Source organism: Catharus ustulatus, chromosome Z (genome assembly GCF_009819885.2).
Source record: "Catharus ustulatus isolate bCatUst1 chromosome Z, bCatUst1.pri.v2, whole genome shotgun sequence".
NCBI lineage: Eukaryota > Metazoa > Chordata > Aves > Passeriformes > Turdidae > Catharus > Catharus ustulatus.
In genome coordinates this window covers 61,557,154-61,581,030 of record NC_046262.2, presented here as the reverse complement: position 1 = coordinate 61,581,030, position 23,877 = coordinate 61,557,154, and the positions used below count along the sequence as shown (strand labels likewise).

The 23,877-nt window shown below is 36.9% G+C and overlaps 1 protein-coding gene across 4 annotated transcripts in view; it reads left to right on the top strand.

Annotated features, from left to right (window-relative positions):
• The window catches only part of LINGO2 (leucine rich repeat and Ig domain containing 2), a 505,609-nt gene that overhangs the window by 336,270 nt on the left and 145,462 nt on the right, over positions 1-23,877 (top strand). For 3 of the 4 annotated variants that reach the window (XM_033084758.2, XM_033084761.2, XM_033084760.1), the window contains exons 4-5: positions 133-175; positions 7,853-8,010. The gene's annotated coding sequence lies outside the window, so the exon portion shown is untranslated. The remainder of the gene's footprint in view (positions 1-132; positions 176-7,852; positions 8,011-23,877) is intronic. The other variant, XM_033084762.2, reaches the window with a different exon arrangement.

Genomic DNA, 23,877 nt, shown 5'->3' with positions numbered 1-23,877 from the left:
GAAATCAGACAGGAGCATGCTGTTAGGCATGCTTGAAAATGGTACTAAATAAAAGCTTTCAGAGGACAGGGATTTTTTATCCTAAACTTAACTAGTTGCAATAGCTTTAATGGATGAATTTTATTTTCAAAGGTGCAGTGATTGTCTCCAGGACTAGAACCCACTAAATCTTAAGGTATGTTTTTTATAATTTCCATAGTAAAAAAACTCAATCTGAGTATCCTTTCTATTTACTGTTTGTGTATATGTTGCAAGACAGTTAAAAATGAAATTGTTTTTTGGTCTTATGTTTGCAAAGGTTAAGATTTTTTTTTTTCTCTATATGGAGAAGGTGGGATGTATGTATATTTGTTCTGGTTGGCAGTGGGTCACAGGTCATATATGTCATCATTCTTAAATGGATGAAATAGCTTCCAAAAAATTATGGACTGATTAGTTTTGTCCTGTTTTGTGATTTACGTTTGCAAATCATGAAATTTGGAAAAGAAAGAAACAATGCAACCTCTGCATGAATATATTAAATTTTTCTTTACTGAGCCTTCATTTTGATCAATTGTATATCAAAGGTCATGTTCCTGTAACACATTATTTGAGAACCTCATCTTTCCATTTTTCATAAAATAAGGTGCAAGATCCCACACTGTGGATAAGAGGAGAGGAGAGGAGAGGAGAGGAGAGGAGAGGAGAGGAGAGGAGAGGAGAGGAGAGGAGAGGAGAGGAGAGGAGAGGAGAGGAGAGGAGAGGAGAGGAGAGGAGAGGAGAGGAGAGGAGAGGAGAGGAGAGGAGAGGAGAGGAGAGGAGAGGAGAGGAGAGGAGAGGAGAGGAGAGGAGAGGAGAGGAGAGGAGAGGAGAGGAGAGGAGAGGAGAGGAGAGGAGAGGAGAGGAGAGGAGAGGAGAGGAGAGGAGAGGAGAGGAGAGGAGAGGAGAGGAGAGGAGAAAGAAAAATTTGCACAATTAGTTAAAAATTGAAATTGACGCTATGTAGTGTTTAGCTGCCAACTGGGGTAAAAACACAACAGTGGTTCAGTGCCCTTCCTTCCTTCCTTCCTTCCTTCCTTCCTTCCTTCCTTCCTTCCTTCCTTCCTTCCTTCCTTCCTTCCTTCCTTCCTTCCTTCCTTCCTTCCTTAATTCCCTCCCTCATTTTTCTTCTTCTCCAGGCTGATTACAGAAGTTTTAGAAAACAGTGAAGATTTTTAATAACCTCTGAATGTCCTTGAAAACAAACTGGTCCTTTCTCTGGGATCTAGGATGCTGCTTAATTATAGTTGAATTGTTTTTTACATTGACTGCTTAATTATGGTTGAGGGTTTTTTTACACTGACTTTTGTTTTACTGTACATTATAGCTCCAAAAACAGTTCCAAACCTGTAAGAAGAGATTGTGGTGGTACCATCACAATACTTTCTATTCTGAAAGTTCCCACTCTTTGTTCCAAGCACCTTTTAACTTTCTTCTTTGTTTTGTTGCTATGCTACCTCTTAAATCACTCTGTCACAAACCCACTGAAAGGTCTGAAAATTCAGAACAAGCATTTAAAACAAGTCTTCAGAATAGGTAATACATTGCAGCCATGTTCTTTTGTCTCTTTTGAATATTAAACCCTTGGGTCAGTAAATGGTCCATATCATTTATACTGTAAGATACAGCTTGAAACTACTGTTACCGTGCCCTCTTTTTCCATTAGCACCATTAAAAATTGTGATAAAAAATAGAGTGAGAGATGAATATCTCCCCAGAGCTTATACAGAATGAGTCAAAGAGCAGTTCTCCACATCTCTCATTTCTTTCTTCTTTGAGACCTAAGCATAGTCATGAAATTGCTAAGCAAGACTAGCAAAATGCTAATACTGCAATTAGCAGTGTAATTCTCAAACCTGAGTGGAATTTCTGGTCATAACAGAGTGTAAGCTCCCAAGGTGTAAAGAAATAGCAGAATGCTGTCACCAGTAATACGAAGTCTCTCATATACAGAAATTGGATTCTGCTTCAATGAAACATCCCTGAAAAAAGAAAGAGCAAAATGTACCCACTTTATTTATTTTGTTTTCACAAGGGTGGAAAGGCAGCAGAATATGTAGGCTTATTTTGCATGCCTTGCTTGTTTGATTTTGCTATCCCCTACTAAGCAGCCAATTCTTAGGTGTTTGTCCTATGAGATTATGCTTTTAAAAGTATTCTACAGAATTTACTGTCTCTCCAGTATTACCTCAATTCACTTTCAAAAATGGACTGCAGTAATGGTAAAAATGAACAAGTAGAGAATTAAATTGATGTCAAATATTAAATCTGTCTACTTAAATAGGGTTCTAGGAGGTTGTAGTGGCATGTGGCATGTCCTGCTTGTGCAGATTCTTAATTTAAATGCCAGTTTTGTTGAATATCCATGATTTGAAAAGTCACAGCTAATACTCTTGCACTAAACTCACTCTCTTCAGCAGAGACAAAATAAACTTTATTTTTTATTTCAGCTATAAAATAATTTGTTATTTTAACAGAGTTTATGCTGATGCATCTCAAAGTAAAAAGAAGTCGATGACTTTTTCATTCTTTCAACCATTTTATAGGACTTCATGGGATCACAGAATGAATGAGGGTGACAGACATCTCTGGAGATAGTGTAGTTCAGTGCCCCTCCTCAAAGCAGAATCAGCCAAAGTAGATAACTTAGGACAATGATACAGTCAGATTTTGAGTATCTCCAAGGATGACAAGCTCATAGACTCTTGGAGAACCTGCACTAATGTTCAAACAATATGACAGTGGAAATTATTTCCTTATGTTTAGACAGAACTTCACTTATTTCAGTTTGCGGTTGCCAATTGTCTTGCCACTTGGCACTAGCGCAAAGAGTTTAACTTCATCGTCTTCAGTTGCTCCTGATATATGTATTTATACACATTGATAAGATTCTCCCAAGCCCTTTTTCTCCCTGCCGGAGAGTCCCAGCCACTGTCAGCCTGTCCCCACGTAAGACAAGCTCTAGTCCATTATCTTTATGGCCCTGTGCCGAAGTTGCTCTAGTGTGTCCATGTCATTTGTTCCAGAGAGGAGAGAGCTGTGCACAGGCCCCAGTGTCTCACCAGGTGAGAGCTGTAACACTTCTGCTAATGCAGACCCTCTTTGCTGCAATGATAGCATGCTGGAGTATGGTCAGCTTGTCTCCCACAAACTCCAGGCTCTTCCCTGCAGGTCTGACTTCCAGTCCATCAACCCCCACCATGCACTTCTGCTAGAAGTATCATTCCCCCCCAGATATAGGGGGTCTGCATTCCCCTTACTGAACTGCATGAATTTCCTGTTGATGCATTACTCCAGCCTGTTAATGCCCCACAAGTGGCAGTGGATCGATCAGATATATCAACCACTCCTTCCTGTTTTGTATCATATTCAAATTACTGAAAATGAACTCTTCTTAACTTCTGTATGTGATGGAACACCCCTGAAACTGGCAGAGGTGATCCTTGAAAATCAATCATTTTTTCCCCCAAAAAAGTAAGGAAAAAAGTGACAGTAAACACAAGTGCTAAGAGAACTCTTTAGAAAATGGCAAGAAAAGTAATTGCTAAAAAATTTTTTGCTTTTACTGTTCACAGTGATCTAAATTTCATTTTATAAACTCTCCTGATCTAAATCTCTGCCATGGATTCTGAGTCAAAAATTGCTGGCAAACAGTGGATGTTATCAATATTCAACCTTTCCTTTGCTGAAAAATTACAACTTATTGAGTAATCAAGGTATAATCAATTTTCAGCACCAGGGATATGAGCACAAAATTTGAGTGCTGTGTTAGGTAAGTTGTATATTCTAGAAATGCCAGCCACTACACACACCAGTGCAATCACAGACAGTTTATTCTTTTGTTTCCCTGTTTCCCCACTTTGTGTTGATTCTTAATTAATCCATATAAATCCTGCTAAATTGTCATGACATTGTTTCTCTTTATTGCTCAATATTTCTTCCTTGGGATTTCTCTACAGACCTCAGTTCCTCATTTATTCCGGTTGGATTTTGTGTTGGTATTTTCTTGCTCCATTAATTTTTATGGTGGATCTGCTCTATGAAACATAATTGTCACATATCATAGTTAACCCTGGCTGCCAGCGAAGCCCCAGATAACCACTCCTTCACTCCCTCCTGAAGGGTAAAACTGAGCAAACTTTTGTGGATTAAGGTAAAGACAGTTTGATAGGTAAAGGAAAGGAAAACAAGGAAATAATTCACTACTTCCCATCCACAGGTACAGTTGTTCAGCCATCTCCAGGAAAGCAGGGCTACATCACACTTAAGTAGAATTGGGTAGACAAATGCCACCACTCCAAATGTCCCTTCCCCTTCATTTTTCCCTCCAATTTTATATGCTGAGCCTGATGCCATGTGGCATTATTTGGGGTCAGCTCTCTCAGCTGTGTCACCTCCCAGCTTTCTGTGCAGCCCTCAACCTCCTCTCTGGTGGCATAGGTGAGGAACAACAAAGACCTTGTGTCTGTCACAGAATTGCTCAGCAGTAGCAAAAATATGCCTGCATCAGCAATACTGTTTCCAGAACAAGTACAAACAAAATCCCATACTAGTTACTATGGAGAAAACACATCCCAGCCAAAACTAGCAAAACAGGGGATCAAACACCTTTTCTTTCACTTTTCTTTATATTTTCATACATATGCATGGAACTAACACCTCTGTGCACATGTTTTCCTGCTCTCTATCAAAAACCATATGCAACACTTGTGGAAGGGGAACTTTTTGAGAATTTTTGAGATGTTTAGCAACCATGTAAATTTCAGCAGGAACTGAAATAACAACTTTGGGCTCCTAAGTAAATGTAGATCAGTATATCTACCGAACTAACTTACCATTATCTAAGTGCTATTTGGTATTCTCCATATCTGTTAATAGGGCTAAACATTTCAGTGTCAGAGAACAGACGGTACAATAGCTTTATTAAGTAAACTCATCTCCTCTAAATTATTCATCATTTTTGTGAAAGAGGTAGGTGCAATGTAGTTTAAACTCTGAAAAATCCAAACAGCTATAATGTAGCAGAAATATCCACTTGGATTCTAAGCAATATGAGAAATGAGTGAGAGAGTAGAGGTTGTTTACCCTGGAGAAATGAAAGCTCTGGCGAGACCTTATTATTCTCTACAAGCACATGAAAGGAGATACAGGAAAGACAGTGCTTGGCCTCTTATCCCAGGAAACCAGTGACAGGAAAAGAGACTATAGCTTTGAATAGCTCCATGTAAGGTTCGGGTTGGATGTCATGGAAAGGGTTGGTAAGCATTGGAACTGTATGCCCAGGGTGGTGGTGGAGCCACCATCCCTGCAGGTATTCTAGAAATGACTGGACAAGGCACTCAGTGGTATGATCTAGAGCTGTCAGAAGTTGGGCTCAATGATCTCAGAGGTCTTTTCTAACACAAATCCAAAAATAACAGAATATGCCAAGTTGGAAAGGACCCGAGAATTGGGTCAAAGTCCAACTCCTGGGCCTGCACAGGACATCCCCAAGAGTCACACCATGTGCCTTAGAGCATTGTCCAAAAGCATTTGAATTCTGTCAGGCTGGTACTGTGACCACTTCCCTGGGGAGCCTTTTCCAGTGCCTGAATATCCTCTGAGTGAAGAACTTTTTCCTGATATCCTCCCCTGACTCAGTTCAGGCCACTCCCTCAGTCCTGTCACCGTCACCACAGAGCAGAGATCAGTGCCTGCCCCTCCTGTTCCCCTCACAAGGAAGCTGTATCTGCACTGAGGTCTCCCCTCAGTCTCCTCCAGCCTGAACAGACCAAGCGACCTCAGCCGTTCCTCACATGGCTTGATCTCAGGGCCCTTTAGCATCTTTGTTGCCCTTTGGACACTCTCTAACAGCTCAATGTCTTTTTTGTGTCGTGGCACTCAGACCTGCCCCCAGCGCTGGAGCTGAGGCTACCCCAGCTCAGAGCAGAGCATGACAATCCCCTCCCTCGCCCAGCTGTGATGCTGTGCCTGATGCCCCCCAGGACACAGCTTGTTCCTCCTGACTGCCAGGGCCCTGCAGACTCATGTTCAACTTACCAGAGACCAGGACTCCCAGGTCCCTTGCCACAGCACTGCTTTCCAGCATCTCATTCCCCAGTGTGTACATATACCCATGATTGCCCTGTTCCTCCCACAGAATCTGTCACTTGCCCTTGTGAAACTTCTTATTGTTGATGATTGTCTAGCCCTCTTATTTTTCCAGGTCTCTGCAGGGTCTCCCTGCCTTAGAAAGAGTCAGCAGTCTCTCCCAATTTTGTACCAATTGCACACTTACTTAGTATCCCTTCTGTTCCTATGTCCATGCAGCTGGTGAAGATGCTGAAGAGCACAGGGCTGAGGTTGGAGCCCTGTGGAACCCCACCAGTGACAGGTCACCAGTCTGATGTCACCCCATTCACCATTACCCTTTATGCCTGACCTTCAAGCAAGACACACAGGCCTGTGATTTCTCTCTCATCTCATGATATGTTTATCCAGCTGTGTGCTGGGTTTCTGTGAGGCACAGTATCAAAAGCTTTACTGAAATGCAATGAGATTATATCATCTGGCTTCTCTTGATCAACTAGATGAGTTACCTTGTCATAAAAAGAATAAAGCAGGACTTTCCCCTCAAGAAACCATGCCGATGACTGAGTTCTTGTTCAGACATCATTCAGTTTTCAATATCTCCCAGAATAATCTTCTCTATAATCTTACCAGGCAGTGAAGTGAGATTGACAGGCCTCTATTTCCCAGGCTCATTCTCTCACCCTTTTTAAAGAACAGAACAATATTCCTCAGCTTCCTGTCATCTGGGACCTCTCCAGATTCCCAAAAACCATTCAAAAAATCATCAATGGAATCAGCCAGGTCTATATTTATTTTTTAATTCATTTTCTCCCTACAGTGGTATGCAACATTTCTCAATTCCTCCAGTATCACGTGATGTTGTTCCAGAAAACACCTTACTTTTTTTCCTTATTTCCAAAAGAAGATCCCTGTCAGGCAGACTGGTCTTTTGTCTAGCTTGACTTCTGACATTTTGGAATAGCCTGTTACTGTGCCCTTAGGAGGTAGTGCTTAAAAAGTGTCCAGTATACTCACTGACTCCAGCGAGTTCAATGTTTCAAAAGCATTTTTCCAGGGGGCATTCTTCATTAGTTCCTTGAGGAGAAGTGTTCCTGTGGATTACTGGCAGGTACTTTTAAATGGTAGGAAATTTTTTCAAAAAATTTTTCAATTATGCAGAAGCAGAGTTTGAGATCCATGTTACAACCATTTTCAATATGCCACCTGAATTCTTTACTTACTTTACTTAGTAAAGAGAAGAGTGTGCTATTGATATGAACTTGCATTGCATTATCCAGTTGGATGTTACAATTTTCCATTTAAGATACTGAAGAAAATGATAGTCAGTAAAACTTTCATGTAAAAAGTAACTATAAATATACTGAAATCTTCCCATGATCTCTCTCAGATAAGATTCTGTTTGGTCAGAAGAAAGTATCAATTCTTAAATTCAAACAAAAAAACAACACTACGTTTGAAAATCTGCAATTTTTTATTTTTTAAGATAAATACTGTTTCTTATTCCTGACAGTTTCTAATGGGTCAATAAATGCAATAGAATTGCAAAAACTCAGCTAAAATAAGTTTTCTGGAACATGAGCTTCTCAGTCCTCATCTCGTTTACCAAGTGATATTTATGGTATTATATTTACTTCTTACTATATTTACTATTTTATATTTACTCCTTTATAATGTCATCATTGATTAAGTGCTTGTATTTCCTTATACTAAGATATGGTTGAGTATATTTCTATAAAAATGTAAGAATATCTGTGTTTTCCAGGTCTGTTTCAAGCATTCTGAGTGTGGTGCGATGAGAGATGCTGTTGTCCATGAGAGGCTGGGATTATTATGATCAAGTGCTGTATTTTGACTTCATCCAGTGGCTAAAATATTTGTGGGGTAGAGAGGAAGTGTTGGACTTTTAAAAGAGTTAAACAGGTAAGTCTATTGAAATAGTTTTTTTTTTTCTTGACGGTTTGTATGTTTTTTTCAATTGCAAGTTCTCACTGCTCCCTCCATCACAAAAAAAAAAAAATCTGTTTCTTAGTAGCTCTTTATTTTGTGCAGAAAATTGTTTTCTTTAGAGAAAACACTTTCTTGACGAAAGAAGGCTGAGTTATTTTCTTACTATTTCTTACAATTTTGATAGCAAGAAAAATCTCTAAACCTAAACACACTGACAGCAATGAAAAAAATCTAAATAATTAGGTTAATAGAGATTAGTGACATATATATAAGTTATTTTATTTAAAGGTTGCTAGGTGTATGAATTTTAGGGCTGATTGTCTGTTTATTTTACCAAAGTATTTATTATTTGATATTGAGAATTCTCTTTCATCTCTAAGACTCCTGTTTAAATAATGCATCTCATTCCTTAGAACATCCTGCAGAAACCAATTGGCCTAACATAAGTCAATGTGGTAAGGAGACATTAAAATATTATCAAAAGTCAGTCTGGCTTACCTGATTTTGATGGCTGTTTCACAAACGAGGGAGCAGATCATGAGCAGTTTTGTGTCTTTTTTTCTGTATGTTGCTGCAGCTTTTATCTCTTCAAGTCAAAATCTTGAAAACTATACAGGAACATGGCACTCTGGTAGAAACTAAATCTGAGAATCAAGACAATGTGCTAAGTTGAGACTCTACCAGCTTATGGGTGATTTTCTCCTTGATAAAGAATAAGAAGTGATATTTTATTTACCAAATCTATTCAAAACTGTCCTGAAGTATGTCTAGGGCAGCAGTAGATACTGCTGAACAAATTCCAAGCTTATGCCAATGCGAATTGTACCATACAATTACACAGTTTGGCTCAGGAAATTTTAGAGCAGCGTTCAGGTGACACGGTACCTTGTGATCTGGACTGTACAACCTCTAGACTTGATTTCATGGGTAAAGATTTGACATCATGGGTAAAAGACAGACCAAACAGAAGTACAGGAAAACTAACTTCACATTAATTAATCGAGATTCCCATGTTTGGAGTATACTAGCTATATCTGTATCTATTTCATAGCTGAACTACCATTGTATTCAGCCTGTTTTCAGAAAAAGTTTTTGCAACAGAATTATTTTTGTAACTCTCAGAAGCACACATTAGCCACTTACTGCTGCAACTTAATTATTCTCTGAAGTCAAAGCTAGTAATTTAATTTATAGATTTTTAATATATTGTGGCTTTTAACATTGAAAATTTAAAAAAAAAAGTGGACAAGTGACTGAAATATGACTAATAATTTAATAAACAAAATGTTGTAATTCATCATCCCCATCTTTATTGTGGAATTTTCGGTCTTATATATAGTGAGAAGAAGAGTGTTTAAAATAGTATTATATATTGGATTGTGTTTCTAGTTTTCCCGTAGAAATCTATCGCCTTGTAAAATGTTCCTCTCATGTGTCTGTATTTCTCATCGTACCTTTAATCTGATGATATTAATGGGAAGTTGGAATCACTGTTGCATCAGGATTGTTTATGCTTCACTTTTATCTCCTTAAGACTCAGATTGTTATCAATCTTTAAAAGAAACTATTTTTAACATTTAATTGAAAGGTTAGCTATCAAATGGAAGCCAACAGTGATAGAAGTCAAAGCTTTCAAACTATGTAGTACGTGGAACACAAGAAGCAAAAAGAACATGAAATTGTTACGTTGCCTTTCAAACAATATAAATTTTTCTCTTTCCTTTGTAGTAGTCTTTTGTGGTGTCTACTGTAAAAACTAAGTATATTTATACTGTTGTTGTGTTTGTTGTTTCAAAAAGGGTTCAAACTTTTCACCATTTACATCAAAGGATAAACTGTTTCAAACTTTCCACTATATTCTTCTGACTGAAAAAAATGGGACAAAAATTAGGAGCTCTACAAACAGCTGGTCGGCAAAATCCTTTCTCATAAATTTAAATTGCTTAAATAGACAATAAACTTAGAAAAAAACTCCAAAAAGCAGCGGCAAAATTAACTGCCAAATCAAGATCTTCCTGTTTTTCCCCCAAATTTTGCATGGTGGTACTATGGCATAGGGCAATTGGTATCCATCAAGGCCCAGTCCTCTTTTAGGGACTGGAGGGAGAGCAAGGGTAACCTTGGTCATCTAATGAAGAGCTCAAATACTTTTGTAAGAGGCTCTTCTCAGTACATGGAAACTGAAAGCAATACTTCAAGCAGAAAAAATAAGGCACTGTGTTTTACAAGTTTACTTTTTGTAGGATTTTTTGCAGGGAAAACTTGTTTTCTGGTTTGGTTTGTTTTTTACTTTGATTTGATGGCAGTGTTGTTAATATATGAGAAGTAATATTACATTATTATTATATTATTATAATTATATTACTTAATTTCATTAATTATGTCAGGATATTTCAATGCTGTTTTTAGCGTCTTATGAGATGGTTATAAAATGATTCCACCAAGTTTATACCAGTCCATCTTATTCTGTTTCTGCACAACAGAAATTTAAATATAATACAAATACACATAGCAAACTCAGCATATTTCCATGAGTGTTAACAAAAAATGAAAGCATTCCAAAACTTGGTGAGTTCATATCGTGAAAGCTTTACATTTGGCATTCACAACAAAAGCTGAATATACTATGTAAACTAGCTAACTGTACTGTACCTTCTGAAAAGACCTGGGGGCAATTTGTTTTAGATCTGGAGGCTGTGAATGACTGATAATAATATCACATCTTTCCTTCAGGACTATTATGCATATGAAATAGACTGATAGCACCAAGTTAATCTCTGTTTACAGTAAGTTAAAAAGTGTTTACAGTAGTCTACTTACAAAATGAAGGAAGAGGATGAGCTGCTCAAGTTTTTGACTACTGCAGTGATTTATGTAGGATATTCTGAACTTGAAAGACTTGGAATTGATATTACAACTTTGTTTCTCTTTGATTTTCCTTAATCCATTTTTTTTTTTAAATCTGGTATTTTTATAATTATCTTAAGTTACTTGTGATTTCTTGAATTTAATTTAGAAGGTGTTGTCTTCTTGGAATAAAATGCTCCTAAGCCATGTAAATACTTGAAAAGATAGTGTTCGTTTCTATCCAAGGTATTCTGTGATTTTCAGTGCTAGAAAAAGGTACTTAAGAGATTGTGTCCTTTGCAAATCAGAAAACATGAAAATGAAACTTTAATCCTTTGCATTTTTAATTTTGTCTTTTTACTGTTAGTCACATCTTTATATTTTTGAAGCTATAATGATAAACACTTCCTGAAAGAAGTTCTATATAGTTTCTATAGTTTCTATATATTTTTTCCCTTTCCATTTGAGGACAGGCGATTAATTTTACTACAGTTATCATAATTTTTTTCAATTCTTCTAGATAAAATCTGTTTGCATAGTTAAATCAGGGAAAATCTAGTCAGCAGACCTCTGAGAAAAAGTCTTACATTTCCTGTGTAAACATTGCAGGAATGTTTACAATGACAGTGTACTGATCCTTTCATTAGTATACTGTCTCACTGGGAAATCAAGGATGAATTCTTCCTATTCTCTTTTTTCTTTTCTACTTCTTTCTTTTCTACACTTCTATCCCATTTCAGTTTTTTAACAGATTTTTTTACATCTAGTAACTTATGCTGTAAGCAAATTGTGTTGTCAGTGGTGCATATTGGAACTGTCCATTTCTCTGTTTGCACTATAGGTGCTCCTCCCCATTGAGTCTTTACTGCCCTTAGATCACCTAAATGCAACTTTACACCGTGGGCCATATGAGGCCAGGATGGGTCAATACAGAGAGCTTTTGCCTCTTCAAACTTATCCCCATAAGCATTTGTAGAAATGAAATCTCATAATCCTGTTTCTCAAATTTATGTTTCAATTAAAATCAAAGTTACTTCTTCTGAACTTTATTTCTCTAACTCAGCTTCTATCTCCCAGGTTTTATCCTTCTATTCATCATTTACCATCTCATCAATCAATAAATTTCAATTGTCTAGCAATTTCAGCAGGCCAACAAAGGAAATCAAATGTATCAAACACCACCATGTTCCCTAATAGGAAAAATGAGTTCCTAGGGAAAGTTACAAAAATTGCTTCATTACAGAGGATCTTACAAAAAGATGAGGCAGAGACTAGTGTAGAGAAAGGCCTGGCGACATCTTGAGTGTGTCAACACAGGTATCCTGTTGCTGACAGGAGAAGCTAAATCCACATAACACTGTAACTTCTTCAATAAAGTCTTTCCTGTCACAAATCAGTGTGCAGCTGAAAAGCAGAATACATCCAATCTAGATCAGGCTAGCAATCAAGGCCCTGAATCTTATAATTTTAAAAATATTTTTCAAGTATTTTTAAAATCTGTAAATTCTTTTGAATGTTCATCACTCCACAGAAATAGATAAATTGGAAAGAAGATTAAAAAAATAAAAGAAGGAACAAATAGATGGATCACTGTGTCAAAGGAAATGCCAAGTTATCTCAGTCATTCCTTCTAGTTCCTAAGCTTTTGTTATGCAAAGTGTGATTGCATAAAAACTGATATAAAGGTCTCTTCTTATTCTTCCTTTTTCTCAGAGTGTCCTATTGCGTTCTATTTCTATCCCACCATAGGCACAGTTAAAATGTTCCACTATTTTTCACAGACATTTCTGTAAGTAACATTGGTTCAGGTTGTAGTTTAATTGTCTGAATTTGTCATGTCAAATTCAAATGGTACTTTGAATTTCTTTCTTTATAATTCCATTATTTCATAGTTCAAGTTTTATGAGAGTTTGATTTTCTATTTTTATTGGTTGATCTGTTTTGGCACTGTGAAAAAAACCCTGAGACTACAAAAGCATCATCCTCATCCATTCATGAGATGGGAATGAGCAAACGACTGACTCAGTGTGATGCAGCTTGATGGTGCTGTTCTACCTGGGGACAGCTCAATACAGATTGACAAAACAAACATACTCAGCAGCCAGTATACATTGAGATATAAAGCTCCTAGACAGGATCTGAGCTATATCTCATGGTCTGTCAAATAAACAGTATGCATTTTAAGAATTCTCTAAATGAACATTGGGAATTCCACCTTTTAGAAGCTTCAGATGAGCTGTCCAAGTCAGTTGAATAATACCCCATCCTTTCTTCAAAAAGGCAGGATGTAGAATGGAAATCTTCTAATATATGGTGATGCAATAAAATCACCTTTAAAATGTCCTTTGCAATCTCTGCATTTCAATCTCTATATATCAATCTCTGAAATTGAAATCGCACGTCTCATAGCAGATTCAGTGTTCTAAAGTTTTATGAGTGAAATTAACTTCCTGAAAGAACTGAAAAATAATTACTTATTATTATTATTGTTATTATTATTATTATTATTATTATTATTATTATTATTATTATTATTATTATTATTATTATTATTATTATTATTATTATTATTATTATTATTATTAATAATAATAATAAAACTCAATTTTTTCAGAAACTTGAGGGTGGAATCTGACACTGTTAGTATCCTTGAAAATTACTTCATGGGTTGCTACAATTAAATTGTAAGAGCTGATCAGGCATAGACTGCAATAAGATAATGCAAGTCATAATATCAAATAGCCATCCATCATTTACATGTGTTTAGTACTAATAGAGTTCAGTATTGTACTTCAGTTTGTTCAAGGAATGAAAGATCAAAAAGGTATTTTTGAGAATAACATACTCCTCTATCACTGCAGAGCTAGCTTAAAACATAAGTGAAACTAAATGTACAAATGGTAGATGCAAATGGTAAAATTGTATGTATGTGTATTTCATATATTTGTATGGGTATCTTTATATATAATTCCTGTATGGACAAAACCACATTCAAAGGTATATATGACAATGTTAGAAATTCTGCCTACAGACTATGTATATGTGTATATATTAATAGAGGATAGATTTCATCAAGTGATGACATGAACTGTAGACTTCCTCTGTCAACTTTTCTGAGTTGCAACTATGACAGTAATAACTGTGTTTGTAGTTAAAAGGCAAAGTTATGATTAATTGTAACAAATTCTGTCAAATTATAACATTAGAATTCCTCTTACTTTCCTGGGTAGTTTTTTCTTTAGTAAGGTGGTGAACATGTTGGATTTTTCTTTGCATTTGGGAATGTATTCTGCTCTCTGACTGTTAGTTCCACTACGACTTTGTATAGTGGAGAGAAGCAACTGTGGAGTTTCTCCGAAGGTGGAAGTTTCTTCCAAGTTACTCTACAGCATTCTGTGGGTTGATCTGGTATGGATGGCTGATTTCCACCCAGGTACCCCCGACTCCCTCTCCTCAAGGGGACAGAGCAAAAAATAAAATATAAAAGCTCATAGGTTGATAGAAATACAAGGAGTTTACTGACCAGTTACAAACATGGGCAAAACAGATTCATCTTGGAAATGACTGATTTTATATATGGAAAATTTAAAATGGAGTAGAATAGTGATGAACAAAGATGAAACTACACAAACCTATCCCTTCCTCTGCATTCCCCTGCATCCCCCCTTCTTCCCAGGCTCAGCTTCACTCCTTCATTCCCAATCCTTCTACCTCCTCTCTGAGTGATGCAACCAGATGGGGAATGGAGATTAATTCATGACTCTTTATCTCTGTCACTCCTCCTTCTTTGCATTTTTCATGGGCTTCAGCATGGTGTGTCGTTACCAGAGAATACCATTCTTTCTGTTCCAGTGTGAATTCTCTCCACAGAGAAGAGTCCTTCAGAAATGCACTGTTCCCAAAAGGATCCCACACCTTCTGTCAGAAGCCCTACTTCTGTATGGACTCTTCTCCACAGGCTGAAGCTCCTGCCAGGACTGTGGTCAAGCATGAGCTTTCTACATAGCCTCCTTCAGGCACACCCCTGCAGTGGAATGGAGTCCTTCATGGGCTGAAGGTTGATATCTACTCCACTGTGGACCTCCATTTTCTGCAGGGGAACAACTTGCATCACCATGGGCTTTTCTAGGGACTGCCAGGAATTCCTTCTCTGGCACCTGCAGTATGTCCTCCTCTCCCTCATTTTCATTGCAGAGTACAGGGCTAGTTCGTATTTTCTCACTCCACTTTTTTACAATTTGTCTGCCAGATTTCTTTTTACTCTTTCTTAGAAGAGCTATCACAGAAGCACCACCATCATCATGGCCAATGGGCTTAGCAAGGAACAGGGACTGGTCTGCTCCTCAGTCTACTGAAATAGACAGTGTTCTGCATTGGCAGCCTTGGTTTCTATTCACAGAGGCTACCCCTGTAGCTCCACAACCATCAAAACCTTTCCACTTAAATGGAATGAAAATTGGCATCGTAATACGACCGTAATCATCCTTGAATATTTAAAGCTTTAGGAAGAAAGAGGAAAACAGCAAGGTGACAAGTTTTTAATTCATTAAAAACACTGGAGAAGAAATTGAATTTCTGAAGCTGATAAGACATGCCCCTGAAGGCAAAGGTAACTCAGGTTTTTGTTAGTAGTTCTCTTGAAGCAGATTAGAACGCCTCAGTACCTCTCCAGGGAGTTTTACACCTGATCCAGTAATGTAAGGGGGGGACATTGGCATTATTAAAAGCACTGTGATGCCTCAGCAGGGACTGTTTCTTATTTGCCTCCTCCCTCATCTGGATCAAAACCCAGTTTATGTCCTCCTCTGGTAGGTGTTCAACTGCTCTATCTGATGTGGATCAGAGGTTTCACCACCACACAAAAATAGCTCCTCCTCCCCTTCTTTTGCTGGCAGGGGGTGCAAACCTGACCTCAGCAAAACAACCACTGTATTTTCACATTGACGATTTTCCTAGTCATTAACCATTAATGTTTCAGTATCTCACAGAAACATATGTAGGATAAATATTATGCAATTTTTATAATTTTGTGCACAATTCCACTTTTTGAAACTGTAGATAATACATTTATTAGCTTTCAGGTATCTTAGTAGTGCAGTTTACTGAAGTTGCTAAGTCCTTAAATGAAAATACATTGTAGAAATAGCCACTCAGAGAAAAGAGAAACAGTGGAGTTAGCATTCCTTAACTATAAAAAGTTTAAAAAAAAAAAAAAAAAAAAAGACCAAAAAAGACCACCCTGGGCTCAAAAACCATTGTAGTCATACAGATTTTTTGCTAATTGGGTATTTGTTATTAAGTCTGTAACAACTTTCTTTTTGCATATTTATAAATGTGCATTACTATGTGTAAGTAGTATATTTTTATATCAAGCATGATATGATTCCTTCTTCTATGCCATCTTTTAATGAGACTGTCATGATATCATGATGACTAAGTCTTGAGATTTTTACCCTGTATTTTTTTAGAATGACACTTTAAAATAGAAACTTAAGTATTTGTCCTCTGGGGTTTTTTGTTCATGTGATATACTCATGCTATTAATCCATTTGGATTTGTGCAATGACCAACAGGATTTGCTACTTCTTTTATAGTCAGTGAAAAATAATTCCAACTATTCAAGACTCCTCCATTTGCCACACAAATTGTGACATCTTGATCCTCTGTTAAAATAAAATCCTCTGTACAGGGTGTGACAGCACAACCATCGTAAGAGAGGGATTGGAATGTTCATGTTTTTACATCTTAACAATGTTAAATGTTAATGATATGATCACAAGTCATTCTATTAGCATGATATCTAAGGCCTTCTCCATTAATTTTGTATTTAGTTAAAGAGTAATACCTTTCTTGAGGTCAGAATTATATAAAATATGAAGCAATTTAGGCCAATCTATATACATTCCAACTGAAAAACAGGTTAAGAATATTCACATGCCACATTTTCACATCAGCTGAGAAGTGGTTATATCTCAAGTTGAACTAAGCACATTGTCTATAGTTACGTGAATGTAGTGCAGAAAGAGAGTTCCAGCTCATAACTTCTTCAAAAAAAGAATGATTTGTGAACAACAGTTCAATGTCAGTCTCTTCTCCCAAGTAACAATTGATAAGACTAGGAGAAACAGCTTCAAATTGTGCCAGGGAGTTTAGATGGGATATTAGAAGAAAAAAAAAAAAAAAACAAAAAAACCACCACCTCTTCTCAAAAATGGTTGCCAAACATTGGAACGGGCTGTCCAGGAAAGTGGTTGTCACCACACCTGGAAGTATCTAGAAATCATATTGCATGGCACTTAGACACGTGATTTAATCATAGACTTGGCAGCGCTGGGTAAACAGTTGGACTCAACCTTAAAGGACTTTTCCAATCTAAACCTTAAATTGTTGTCTAGATTTCTGTAAGGCCTTTGACATAGTCTTTGTCTCCAAACTGGAGAGGCATAGATTTGAAGGGTGCACTATTCTGTGGATTAGGAGTTGGATGGATGGACACAGACAGAGAGTTGTGGTTAGTGGCTCTATGTCCAGCTGGAGGCTAGTGACAAGTGCTGTCCCTCAGGGCTCAGTCCTGGCACGAGTGCCCTTCAGTATTGTCATCAATGACATGGTGGTATTGAGCACACCCTCAGCAAGCTTACAGAGGTCATGAAGCTGGGTGGTGCAGTAGGAACAAGAGAAGGAAGGGATACTATCCAGGGCAGCCTGGACAAGCTCAAGAAGTGAATCCACAAGAACCTCATGATGTTGAGCAAGTCCAGATGCAAGGTGGTGGGCTGGGGCAATCCCAAAGATGGACACGCACTGGGAGATGAACTTATTGAGATCAGTCCTGTGGAGGGTGACTTGGGAGTTCTGATGAATACAAAGCTGTACAGAAAGTCAAACATGTCCTGGGCTGCATCCAAAGCAGTGTGGGCAGCAGGGGAGGGCGGGGATTCTGCCCCTCTGCACTGCTCTGGTGAGACCCATGTGGAACCCTGCACCCAGCTCTGGAGTCCCAGCACAGGAAGGACATGGACCTGTTAGAATTGTCCCAGAGGAGGGCCATAAAGATGACCAAAGTGCTGCAACACCTCTCCTGCAAAGACAGGCTGAGAATACTGTGAGAGGTTTGAGACATTGGAACAGGTTGCTCAGAGAAGCTGTGGGTGTCCCACCCCTGGAAGTGTTCAAAAACCGATTTGGATGGGGCCCTGAGCAATATGATCTAGTGGGTGGAATTCCTGCCCATGGTGGAGTGGTTGAAATTATAAGTCCTTTAAAGTTCTTACCAAAAGAAACAATTCTATGATTCTTAGTGATTTTTTGATTGTATGTCTTTTCCATTTGTTCAGTGGGACAACTGATAGAGAAATATATTGTTTATAACCTACCAAAATGTAAGACCAGTGAAAGACATTTGTTGTCGTTAGAGGAAAAGGCAGATGGGTTATATAAGTTTCAGTTAGAGGTTGCTTATTATGCCTCATCTGAGCATTAGCATAATTTCCTCTAGGTTTCTTTGATCTTTCTGTGTTTGCCTCAGGTAATTTCAAGAGTTATGCTTGAAATACTTCAGTCTACTGGAAAAGCACTGTTGTGAATTTTTGCTGCTGCACAGATTTTCTTAGAGCTGAAACTGTACTGCAGTGTCTAAGACAAGCAGACACAGCCCATGCTGTGTGAAGACAGAAGAAGGTGAGGAGGCTGAATTCTGTCCAGCCAAGGACAGCTGCCAACATGGAGTCATACACTTCTGCAGACATCTACTGTGGTTTTTTTCAATCCCCACTCCTTCAGAAGAATCACATTTTAACTATGTGTTGTGTAGGATCACTCTAAATTCTAGTTTCTTTTTTTTTTCTTTTTAATTTATATTTTTATTAGCCTGACATTTTAAAATGCTAATCAATGTGTGTGTTTACCACTATTCATATTTTACATAGCCAGTGCAAACTGACCTTTATGCTGATCAGTTGGGAAGAGGAGTTTTGAGATGTCTGCCAGCACATGAAAACTTTTATAAGATTCAAGAACAGCCCCTCAAGTAAAATCCTCTGATCTAGTTGTGTCTAGGATAGGATTTAACCATACTTCAAGCATTGGGCAGGAAACTGAATTTTTTCTTACATCTAAATGTAGTCTAAACCCCTTCCTTATTTCCACTGTATGTCAGTAATGCTAGATTGGCATCAAACACATTGGACACTCACACACAGTTCCCCTTCTGTGATGCCATAAGTAAAAGGTATAAAGTATGGCCCAGACTTTGTGACTCTGTATGACCCAGAACCATTTGCCTTTAACTCATTTTTATAACCCAGACCCAATCCTCTGTTTGGGCTCATTTTTCTCCCGCACATAAAGTGTTTGATCTTAGATTTATTACCTTGTCTCACTGAGCCTCGTGCACTGTCTGTCAAGCTCTGGTAATGGTGCTTCTTGGCTCCCACATCTGTCCTATTTATTTTGATGGCAAGCAATTCAGAGAGTGGACTGTTGAACACAGCACCCGCCCAGCACTTGGCACCACACCACCACAGCATCTGAAGTCTTACATACTTGAGTGAAATCCATAAAGAGTTATATGTAATAAATCTTCCTAAACTTTCACAAAAGACTTGCATTTTCTGTTCCATCTTAAGCAGAAGGCACTGACAGTAGGAGAGGTAAAGTTTCTGTCAGTAGAGTGAGCAAAAAGAGAGACATTTTTTCTCAGTCTAGTGTGTGCCTCACCTCTGGCTCAGAGGATTGACTTTTCTGGGTTGAAGGGCAGTTTATTTTCAAGGCTCATTCAGTCTTGGCCTCTGAGCCATGGTTGCAATCAAAGATGTCAATCAGCATTAGCTGTAATTGTTTTATGATAGAGAACTGGAACGAGGCCACCAATTCATTTCCTATAGGCCACAAAGAAGCCATCTAATTGTCACAATTTTCAGTCATTGCTGACCTCAGGCAATTTCATGCCATTATCTGGAGGTTAAAAGCTCCCAATATCATTACCTGACAATAAAGCCATCTATGCCTTTGAATTCTCATTTCTGAAAAGATTTTTGGTCTGCCTACACTTCCTTATGTGCTCACAGCAGCTGTTGGTACCAGAACAGAGAAGTGATTGGTGGTGATTGCACTTAGTGGAATTGGACTTAGCCAGTCCAGATGCCCCCTGCCTCTGTGCACAGTTGTTTTTTGCTGAGTGGCCCAAGGAACCACAGCAGCTTTAAACCATCTGAATCTCATGCAAAGAGAGAATCAATATTTACAAAAACATTTCAACAAGTAACTGCAGGGGTTTTTATTGCTGTTCTGGGTATTTCAGAAGTATGGAGAGCATTAGTAGACCTCTTTCCATTAACTTGATAGCAACTCGATATTGGCTTGATACTGCATTTGAAAGCATTTACTCTTTTGGGAGTGAGGTTCAGACCATTATTTTTGTATGGGTGGTTTTTGGTTCTTTTTTCCTCACAGTGAAATGTTTAATGAATGGCTGCCTTTGCACTTAGTTTTCCATTTTACTTAGAAAGCTGTTTGAAAGACCCACAGAACATTTCACTCTGAGAGACAGTCTTGAAGATGGTTCAAGATATTATGTTCTTTACAGTTCCTCTACTGCATTTATAGGATACAGCTATTTAGATTTCCTAAACTAAATTTAACTGGTTTTAAAAAAAGAAATGCTGATATCTCTGGCTATATTTACTAGTATTTTATTTCAAAAACAGATCCCAGAAAATGGAATGGGTTCACAAGAAAGAAATGTTTCTGTAGAAGTAAAAACTGATGGATTTGAGCTTCAGATTATTTTGGCTGCAGCTGATATTCTTTTTTCATCTTTTGTGTAATGAGGGGGGGAAAAAATTCCAATGTAATCATAGAACCATAGGATGGTTTGGATTGAAAGGGACCTTAAAAATTATATGGTTCTAACTGCTATGGTTTATTTATTTATTTATTTATTTACTTATTTACTTATTTACTTATTTACTTATTTACTTATTTACTTATTTACTTGCGTATTTTAAAACTTTAACTTACACCTTTTTTTTTATGTGTGAGTGGCTTAATATACTTCAATCTATAAAGGTTTTAATTCAATCTTTGTACTCTGATTTCTCTCAGAAGAATTCAGAGGGACTCTTGACTTACAGAATTCAACTGAACATCTTCTACCAGACCAGGTTGCTCAGAGCTCCATCCAGCCTGCTCTCTGGAACACTTCCTGGGATGGGGCATTCACAACTTCTCTGGGCAACCTGTTCTATGCCTCATCACCCTCACAGCGTAGGACTTCCTCCTGATTTCAAATCTAAACCTACCCTCTTTTACTTCATGTTTTTAATAAGCCCTTAGAAGACAATTTCATATGTGTGTGTGTATATAGACTAGATATAGATATAGATATAAATATAGAAATAGATTATATATAGACATAGATACAGATATAAATACAGATACAGATATATATAGATATAGATATAGATATATAGATGATATAGATATAGATGATATAGATATAGATGATAGATAGATGATATAGATATAGATATAGATATAGATATAGATATAGATATAGATATAGATGATATAGATATAGATATAGATATAGATAGATGATATAGATATAGATGATATAGATATAGATATAGATATAGATATAGATATAGATATAGATATAGATATAGATATAGATATAGATAGATAGATTATATAGATTAGATATAGATAGATAGATATAGATAGATATAGATATAGATATAGATATAGATATAGATATAGATATAGATATAGATATAGATATAGATAGATATAGATATAGATATAGATATAGATATAGATATAGATGATATAGATATAGATATAGATATAGATAGATATAGATAGATATAGATAGATATAGATAGATATAGATGATATAGATATAGATAGGTATAGATGATATAGATATAGACTGATATATCTATTCAAGCCTGACATTTTTAGGTCCATTTCTTTTTCTCCCTTTTCAGTAATACAAGTAAGAGTAAAATAGCTTAAAAAAAATAAAGAATATCATAGTAATCTTCTCTGCTTTGTTAATTAAGCATTTACTTAAATATCAGAGTTAGCATCATGCTCTTCCTCTACCTTTTTCTATACTACATAATGCACGAAACAGATGACACTAAGATATCACTAAAATAAAATTTAGAAGAAAACACACATCCCACCCCCAGAAAACAGTTCTAAATAAAAATCTCTGTTTTGCAACACTAAAAATTGCTGAAATATTATTTAAAAGTTTTAAGTTACATTGGTCTCAGCAAACGTTTAAATAACTGGAAGTCAGAAAGAAGGTATGAATCCACTTGTTAAGGATGCTAGGAGAACACAGGCGCATACAGTATCCTTTACTTGATAATTCTTCCTGCAGCCACTTCCAGAAGGGTAATAGTAATGGGTGCAATACTGTCATAACCTAGTAGGAAACTTTCAGACTATAAGTAATAGAACGTTTTGAAAACTTCACATTAATTTCTAAAATAAATTACACACTTAATTTATTTTACTGTATTTTATTAGGTAGAAACATTATATTTATCTCTAGAACTTTGTCTTTTCTCCTGTCCACAGGGATGACATCTACTTCTTTTATGTATTGTCTAGAATGTCATATTTTCTTTGCTTTTAAACACCAATTCCTGCTTTAAAACAAAATTCTTAGACTTTTTGAAATATAAATAGACATAAGTTTTATGTCCAATACCTCTGCCCACTAAAACTGAAGTTTAGAAGCAGATATGTCATGGTCCAGCATTCAGAATACTAGAAGCACGTATCATTGGATTACTAAATTATGTATTTATTTTTAAAACATTTACTCTCTTATCCCAGAATAAATTCTTTAAATTTTTTTATGGAAAAACACTATCTCATTTCTCCTTTATTTTGTGAAGTGCTGAAAGATTTATGATTTTGGGGGATAGTTGAGGAGTCACAAATCAGATTAAACAGTATTTTTAGTGTCTCAAATCACTCCTAGTCTAATCTTTTTCTCTCTTGTGCTCTCTCTCTACTTTGTTCTCTGCGAGATGCATGGAAACTGAAATTTGGATGCATTTTTTCGAATCAAATCTTTTAAAAATTATAAACAGCTTTAAGTGTCACTGTATTATGAGTGGATAGACAGTGAGAAAAGGAAAGAGTGGAAATTCAGCTTTTCAGTCATTTTTAAGAGAGTAAAAAGGATTCCTATTGATTTTGTCAGCAAGATGTTCAGATGTCTCTGATATAGTTGCACAGTACAACCACAAATGGGAAAAAGAAATGCTCATTTTACTCCCTCAAGCCTTATCTTTTGAAAGTTCTTCCAATTTCCAACTTGAGCAGTACTTTTAAGAATAAACTTCTGGAATGGGACTGAACTCTAGCTCAGAAAACCGTTCTGGTTTAGATTAAGGATAAACTAATGAGGATCTTAATTAATAATCTTAAAATGACAGAGATAAGAAGGAGTGGTAAAGACATCTAAGGGGACAATCTTCACTAAGCCAGCTGGATCTCAGGAATTCATGTGTAGTCTTGACAGTGACCTGAGCAAAAATGGTAGTGTACTATGTAGTCCCGGCCTAAGTTGTGGTCATTTTAACTTTCCATCCTATCTCTTTTTTGCCCTGCTAGCTTTGTCTGTTGCATCACTTATTTAATAAAGATGCTCTGGAGCTGCAAGTAGGTAAGATTTTGAGCCTGTAAATCATCATTAACTTTCCTGATTTTCACCCATACAGGCAAAAGCTGTCACTCCCAAGTTGAAAGTCTTTTTCCATGACTTCAGCATTTGGTTAAGCTCCATAGCAAAAAAGTACCTGTGTAAAAAAAAAAGGTGACTGAACCAGGAACAATGTTTTACATTAGGAGGGTCACCACTTTCCTTATGAGAACCAAAAGGAAATGTTCTTGTTTCCCTTGTCTTTATCTTACCTTCTACAAACACAGAAATTCCACCAGTGATCAGTGCAAAAAGGGATCTCC